The following is an 8,139-nucleotide window of genomic DNA, read 5'->3' as shown; positions in this document are numbered from 1 at the left end:
AACTTTCCATCTCCTGGAATCCTGTAAGTGGCGGTACCAGGAATCTTACACAGCACTTTTTAACTTGACTTCATACTTTATTATCACTTAGAAACTTCAAACACTTGTATGTGCGGTGTAGTGACTGGAGCAGCAGTACATCATGTATACTCCAGTGGCTTTGAGATGGTTTAATAAGACTTTCACAAGCCCAAATAGTACCATGACTTTAAACTGATATGACGTCATTAGTACCAGTAGTAGTAGTAGTAGTAGTAGTAATAGTAGTAGAAAGTAGTAGTTGTGGTTTCCTGGTTTATTTATTGGTGTTGTGGTCATAGAAGAGCAGCGAGGTGTGAATGGCATTATTAATAGACAGAGTTTTATTTCAAACACCAGATACTCTGTAAATACTGTGACTGAGTGGTTATGTCTGCATCTCTCAGCCAGGGGGTTGTGAGTTAGACTCCTGATCTGTCTGTGGGCATGTTCTCTCTGTGTGTCAGTGGCAGAGTGGTTCTCCTGGAGGTTGTGGGTTGGATTCCTGGAGTGTGCACGTCCTGCCTGTGTTCCCGTTTTAATGGGGACGGATTGTTTCGTGTTAAATGTCTGCTCGTTTTCACACTTACCTCACCGCAGCTGTCTGAGAAAGGTCTGGGAGAACCTGATCCCAGACCTGGGTCCGATTCTGAGTCCGAGAGGGACCTTGAACTGAGGAGAACAAAACCTGATCCTCCGGCAGAGCGTGGGGTCCGGGATGCTGTGGTTTGGATGTTTCATTCTGACATAAACAAACAAGGTGTCAGGAAAGGGAACAACAAGGTTTCAAGTCAAACTGTTGAAATAAATTAAACTATATTTTACTTGAGTTTGTAAGGAAAAAAACATATTCCCTATAATTATGTTGAAAAAGGTGGGTAGAGTAGAGAGATGGTTTATAGTTTGAAGTTTATGTAACTGGAAGCACGAATTAAATAAAGCACAAACCCAAGCATTTTCAAAGGACAGAGACAAAAATGAGAACGGTACAAAAAACACAACTGTCCAAAACATCAAATATTGTCAACGTGAAGCTTTTGTCACTTGTAGATTACAGTGAGAGGAGGAGAGGAGAACACACAAGAAAGTACTACAGGTGGAAAGCATGTAGGACTGACAGTAAAGTAAAGTTTTGATTAAGTTACTCGTGTAACTGAGGCTATGCTAGCTCTATAAACGATAATAAACATTGAAATGAAACTAGACGTTCAAAACTAATCAAAGCTACATTATAAGTCTCAATAGAAGACATTTTAACTGTTCTAGACAGTAAAAGAAAGGGTCATTAAAGCCTGACTCCAGAGCACACCTGCAGATGAGCAGCGCCCCCGTGTGGACACAGAGGACAAACACAGGAGCGGGAAACCACCTCATCAACCCGAGCCAGTCTTTTATTATTAAATTAATACAATTTTGGTTACTTTGAAAAACTTCAGTTACACATTACTAATTACTATTATTAATTACTAATTAGGCCACTAGTACTGCCAAAATGTAATTTAGCTTTAAAGGTGAAGCTGTAGAGGAAGGTCTGCTCCCACTCATGGTTAGTGACTATATTTTAATTCCAAGTTGCCTGTGTTTTCACAGTAATGTGTTACTTTCCAAACTAGGTAACGATTAGAAAAATGTGAGAACCTGTTCAATGCTCTTTAAGTAAATATCAATATTTTATTTTTAATAGCTAACTTTCAATGGGCAAAATAAGACTGAATTAATTAATGCACGCATAATTTTATTTTATCCATAGTCCCAAAATGTAGGCTATATCGCGGCTATATCGGCCTGGTCTCCTGCACACGTTCTCCTGCAGACTCGAGGGAGTTTGGACCACTTTGGATTTCTGAACTCTGGCTTGTTTGTTTTGGTTGACTTGCACAGCCTGGACCGTAACTGCCTGAGCAGGTGTGAGATGAACCTGACCAACATGGACCTGACCAACATGGACCTGACCAACATGGACCTGACCAACATGGACCTGACCAACATGGACCTGACCAACATGGACCTGACCAACATGGACCTGACCAATTCAATTCAATTCAATTTATTTTTGTAAGGCCCAAAATCACAACAACAGTTGCCTCTGAGGGCCGCAAACCAACATGGACCTGACACACATGGACCTGCAACAAACATGGACCTGCAACAAACATGGACCTGCCAAACATGGAACCTGCCAAACATGAACCTGTGACAAACATGGACCTGCCAAACATGGACCTGACAAACATGGACCTGACAAACATGGACCTGACAAACATGGACCTGCGACAAACATGGCAAACAAGCAGTGGTGGGCCATCAGGACCAGCAAGGCCTTCTCTGCTAGCCTAAACATAATCAGAATATGATTTAAAAATATATATATTTTACCTCAAATATTTATTAAATTATTCCCCAGAGTAAGCTTTTTACTCTTCATTTCATGGATTTCCTCTTGGTTGCACTGCTTCTGCCCCAGGTTCAGATTTGGGGGGCTGGTCTTTTTGTTAGATCTTTGATCCAATCATATTCAGCCATCATGTGTTGCCAGGGATCTAAAATCTGCCGAGGCCTTCAGACCTCAACAGAGCTGGTGCTTGTAGCTAAAAGTGAATGGAAATGAAAATGATGTATCAGCTTCAGAGTTGGCTCTTGTACGTCTGCTGCTGTTGCTCAGGAGCCATCTAGCAGGTGCATCACGTGCATGTCTTTTGATTGGATCACCAATATTGAGAAGCAGGTCTTATGGGGGGGGCTATGCAGAACCTCACAAACCGCGCGCGGCACACGCGCCACGGACCGCGCGCGCGGAAACCGTGCAGAGAACGAGCGGACAACAGCAGGACACGGAGAACGGCACACAGAATGCGCAAAGAACGAGCGCGGACAAGGTAAAGCAACGCCTGTTTAAACGTCTAGAGCCATGGCATCATAATGATGGTAATATGATGGTAATAAGAGGTGGATTTATTCGGATGGGACTGTGTGTGACCTCAAGCCCCAGACCCACGGCCCGCCACTGCAAACAAGCTGGTGTTCATCTGGCAGGATGTCTGTCTCTGAGGTTTCTGAGGCTTCTTCCAGGTTAATTGAAGTTTTTAGAGGAAGCTCCTGATTGGCTGTCTCTTCAGCACTAGGAGGAGGGATAGGCTGGTTTTCTTGCCACCAGAGCTTTGGCTCTCTTCTCTTCGTCGCACTCAACAACCTGTTTGAGGTTTTGTCTCAGGCTTTGATCTTCAAGGGTGCAAAAGTGTTTAAAATCATTTAAAAGTGTTTGCACCCTCATTTTCGGTGTGGTAAATAAGGCCCCTAATGGAAGATTGTAATCTTTGTACCCCTCTGAAACTCAGCTGCACCCTCAGTCAGTTTGGTCTAGACCCAGGCCTGTTGTCAGTGCAGAAGGAGATGGTTTCAGGGCCTCCTGTGCCTCGCTTCTTCTTATCACATCTAGTGTCCACTAACAAAACAGAAAATTGAATGACAAATAATTATCATCATCAAGCCTTTATTGCAGTAGTATTGTCGCCTTGTCCTAATGAGTCTACTATCACAGTAGCATGTATGAAAGTGGTGGTGGACGCAGATTGGCAGCCTTGCTTCCGTCAGTCTGCCCAAGAGCAGCTGTTTGTTAGATGCATTATGCACTAGAGCTGTGCCATATCAATATCAAAATACCAGTATAGCAGTGGTACGTGATATGAATTTTGATGTCAACAATACAATTTGTATGCACATTGCAAATTTTTTATACATGCAGCTAACTTACAGAGCTAATTCAGACTTTGTGTTTAATCCAAATTAGCCATGTGAAAATAAGATTTTACTCAAAATAAATAGCCTAGACAGAACGCGGTAGTGCAGTGCTTCACAGTAAGAAGGTCCTGGGATCGATTCCGGGGTGGTGTTGGGTGGAATCTGCGTGTTCTCCCTGTGTCTGCGTGGGTTTCCTCCACCCCTGAAATCACGTACAATACAATATGGGACTTAATAATATCAGCATGCCCAGGGACAACAGGTGGACTTTAACTTGAGCTGCAGCCTGGTACAAAGCATCTCTCCTGATAAGGTTATTGTGTCTCTAATAAACTAACTAATTTTCACTATTTTGGTCATTTTTATAATTGTACTTCCTGGTTGGACATGGGCAGCAGATATGACAAAGGTAGAAGTAATTTTACAATTGTTATTTTGTAAAAAAAAGTTGAATTACCCTATTCAATCCATGTTTAACGTGCAATCCATATTAAATAAAGCATGTATGAGGATTGTTGGTCCATAAATGTCAGACGGACATTTTTATTTTTGGACACAGCCTACTACTCCAGATCTGAACACCAGTGAGTGTTTGGGACGAGCAGGAGAAGGCTTTGTGCAGTGGTCACTCTCTCTTTTGTGTTTTGTATGACTGAGTTTGACTTGGCCTTGCGCGCTGCCGCGCGTGTGTCGGGTGGATTGATTGACAGCACTTTCATTCACTCTTCTGCATCTTTCTCCCTGAATATCAGGCCAATTGTTGTCAAATAAACATTTCGCTGCTTGACACCAGCAGAACAAGGCCGTGCAGTCAGTTCCCCCCCTGTGACCGCGATGCGCGTCTGTTGTATCCGAGTCTGGCCCTTCACCAGCTCGTGTCTGCGCCCGAAGACAAAGGAGACATGAACGGCCGAAGGGAAAGAAGGAGTTATATCAAGTTTGAGAGGGTCTGTAAATGGAGAGAAAGCACAAAGACTGTTACTGTTACGTATAAGTGTGAACTTTTATACCTGCGCTTCACGTAAACTGCACACTACTACTATTAAAATGGACCTGTATTGTCTTGTCTATCTGCGGCTTAGGTTTATGTCTGGGAAAAAGCATTAACCCCCAAAGAAGGATTATCGGTTTACGCCGAACCAAATGCACCGGCTGTTTTGGTTTTAGTGGGGCTCGCTTTTCAATTTTGCACCTGCAGAAGCGGAACCAAAGCGGACCAAAGCGGAACCAAAGCGGACAAAAAGCGCACAGGAGCGGACCAAAGCGGACAGGAGCGGTTGTGCGCCGCTCCCCGTCGCTATGGAAACCTGAGTGTGTACGGAAATAGTGATACTGACGCTGACACAAGTTGGTGCAAATTTAATGCTGTTTTCAGCTTGGCTTGTGGTGAAAATAACAGCTTCAACCATCACTCATGCCACAGGTGAGCATTTCCATTTTCACTTTTCAAATGCCTAAAGCAGCACGTGGATTTTAATTGTCTGTTTATTTTGCAGTTGAATCATGTCGAAATTGTATAGACATGTTTTGGCTAAACCTAATCAATGGATGGCTTTTATACAAACAGTAAATGTTTATCTGACAGACTAATGCGAGAAGGCTTTTAGCCATTTTATCTTCACTCAAACCAAACTTATTTCAACCCAAAATATTGCGGAGTAGAAAGTGAAAGTATTTGCTCTGAAATTCTAAAGTAAAAATGATTCCTAATAACTTTTAAATAAAGTTATTAGAGATGAAAATGGTGTCTGCTGCTTGTCTGTTTGTCTCCATGGAGATGTTATTGCGTTGCTTAACCACCATATCTTCAATTTCATTCTAAACATTATTTAGTTATTTTTGTTTGTCTCCTATGTTTGTTTTTTTGTAAAATCCTAAGCATTTTTATATGATTTTTGTCCATTTAATTTACCTATTTTTTGTAAATAAATTATATAATAAATTTCCTTTTTGCGCACAGTAATAAGATAAGATATAATATTCCTTTATTGTCCACACATGGGGAAATTTCCTTGTTGCTACGCAAGTAGATACAGAGGAAAAGGACAGATAACTTATAGGAAGTTTAAAAAACAGTCTTAATAGAAGAACTCTTATAAACAAAACTCTTGTAAAAAAAAAACTCTTAATACAGAGAAATGTAATACAGAGGTTAGCGGTCTAGCTTCACAGAATGAAGGGCCAAGGGCCAGGACTCCTGGTTAGTCAATAAGTAAATAAAATTTTACTCCTGCCTAATGTCTGACCTCCTTTGAATATCCAGTCTCTACATTACATTAAGACAAATTGAATGTAGTTGGAGAGACCTAAAACACTCCCCTGTGGGGCAGTTCGGGCATGAGGGGGCACTGTTCAGAGTTTAGGACTGGCCACAGAGAAGGCTCGGTCCCCCCAGTTTTAAGTCTCATCATATTCTTGGATTATAATTTTTGCATGGAAATCCCGCACAGAAATGACACACAGAAATGACAAACAGAAATGACAAACAGAAATGACACACAGAAATGACACACAGAAATGACACACAGAAATGACACACAGAAATGACACACAGAAATGACACACAGAAATGACACACAGAAATGACACACAGAAATGACAAACAGAAATGACACACAGAAATGACACACAGAAATGACAAACAGAAATGACAAACAGAAATGACACACAGAAATGACACACAGAAATGACACACAGAAATGACACACAGAAATGACAAACAGAAATGACAAACAGAAATGACAAACAGAAATGACACACAGAAATGACAAACAGAAATGACAAACAGAAATGACAAACAGAAATGACACACAGACTGCAGAGGAGAAAACGTTGGCAGTATTTATAGTCTGTGCTTCATGCGGAGGCAAACTGTAGAATCTGAGCTAGCTGTTTGATAGTCCTATAAAAATGTTTCCTTGACAGCAATGTAGAAAATGAAGACATTGTGCTGTGTGGATCTGCGGACACATCAAGCATAACCTGAGTTTTAGGGACCACAAGCTGGAGCTGGCCCTCGGACCTCAGAGCACACAGGGGGTGACACATTTGGATGAGGCCCAAGATGTTGGTCCAGTTCATTCAAAGCTTGAAAAAATAAAATCTTAAAATAAATTCTAAAATGAACCAGAAGTCAGTGCAAAGTCACAGGAGTTGGTGTGATGCGCTCATGTTTTTAGGTTCCTGTTAAAAGTTGTGCCGTAAATGTCTAGACTAACTGCAGACGGGAAAGTGCGTTCTGAGAGAGTCCGTGTAAAGAGCATCACAGCCTGGTCTGTTTGAATGTGAGCATTTCCGCTCTTGTTCAGGGTTGTTCACGGGGGACATGAGTCTTACCTGGGTCTCCCAAAGCCTGGCTTCTTCAAGTCTGGCTCCTTTTACCTCGCCTGCTTGGCATGCTACATTTAACCTGATGATTTCTAAAAGTAAATAGAGTAATTAACTAAAATCAATTTTTACAACATTCATTTTATTTGCCATTGGCGGTTCTTGATTGAATTACTCCCTGGGCAGGGAGCCTCCATGGCGGGAAACCCCTTTGATTGAGGCGTTTAGAAATTAAATGCAAGGATAAAAACAACCAATGAGTGTGTGGACTATCTTCATAAAGTGTGGAAAAGCTTGTGAGCAGTAGTGTCGCTTTGTTCTTCAAACATCCTCTAAGGTTAAGTGTTTAGTCTTCTTAGGTTGGCCAGGTTGATTAGAAGAGCAGTTTACACATAAGGGCCACGGCACATTAACGGCTGAATATGTTTTATTTATTTTTTTAAACTAATAAAAATGGTTGAGGCTCACAGAGGGGTCTGCTGCTCGTCTGCCTCTGCTATTTTTATCATATTTCTCTGGTGTGAAATGTGTGACGTGGTTCTATAGGGCGAAGAGCCGAGGGTCAGGTTTCCTTAGGCTGCCCACTGCTTTTGCCACCACAACACTGCACCGCCACGCTTCTGTCGCCTGTGTGCCACACTCAGCCGCCCAGGAGCAGGAGACATGTCCCGGTGCCTGTACGAGAGTCTGAAGGCCGTGGGGCTGCAGCATCACTATGACAGGTAAATCCACTCATGTTTTATTGTTAAGATTTGGAATAACTTCAGAGAGAAGACTGAAATCTGAACTGACTGACCCAAGAATCCCCTGTGTTTGTACAGTCTAAACTACAGGTTTAGAAGCTTTTGCACGGAATAAGACATTTAGTCCTCAAAGAGGACACGGTGATACTGGTGTAATGCAATCTTTGTGATTTGTAACCATCCAGTTGTTTTAGAATTATTTTTTTTGATTTGATTCAGTTCAGTTTTAAATATATTATGTCACCTTTTTCCATGTATTTATTTTATGGTAACGTGAGTTGATCCTGTGTCAGGGCAGTTTGAGGAGAGTAAT

Source organism: Eucyclogobius newberryi, unplaced genomic scaffold (assembly GCF_026437365.1).
Source record: "Eucyclogobius newberryi isolate DKJ021-1_F unplaced genomic scaffold, fEucNew1.0.hap1 SCAF_6, whole genome shotgun sequence".
Classification (NCBI taxonomy): domain Eukaryota; kingdom Metazoa; phylum Chordata; class Actinopteri; order Gobiiformes; family Gobiidae; genus Eucyclogobius; species Eucyclogobius newberryi.
Note: the sequence above shows the minus strand (reverse complement) of the source record.